The sequence below is a fragment of the Corvus moneduloides genome, chromosome Z (genome assembly GCF_009650955.1).
Source record: "Corvus moneduloides isolate bCorMon1 chromosome Z, bCorMon1.pri, whole genome shotgun sequence".
NCBI lineage: Eukaryota > Metazoa > Chordata > Aves > Passeriformes > Corvidae > Corvus > Corvus moneduloides.
This window is the reverse complement of record NC_045511.1, coordinates 30601330-30601665: the sequence shown is the minus strand read 5'-3', so window position 1 is coordinate 30601665 and position 336 is coordinate 30601330.

The window sequence follows — 336 nt, the reverse complement described above, 5'->3', positions numbered from 1 at the left end:
TTTGTGCTGCCAGTCTTTTCTGAAGCCTAAGATCACTTAATGAAAGACGTAAAAATTTCCTAATATTTCAAAGTATTTTCTTATTTTATATTTAGTCATCCTTGAGCTATTTTGTTTCCATTTATAGTTATACCAATTTTTCCCATTTATATAGGACAAGCAAGTGGAATTATAATTTATCTGCATAAAAGTCTGTCCTTTGTGAACTCACAGCTTCATTAGTGCCTTGTAAAATTAATTTTTCAAGGACAGAAATAGAAATAATATTTTAGTTTACTATTTTATTTTATTTATTTATTTTATTTTCTGTGTAGGAAGACATAATAGTTTTAATGG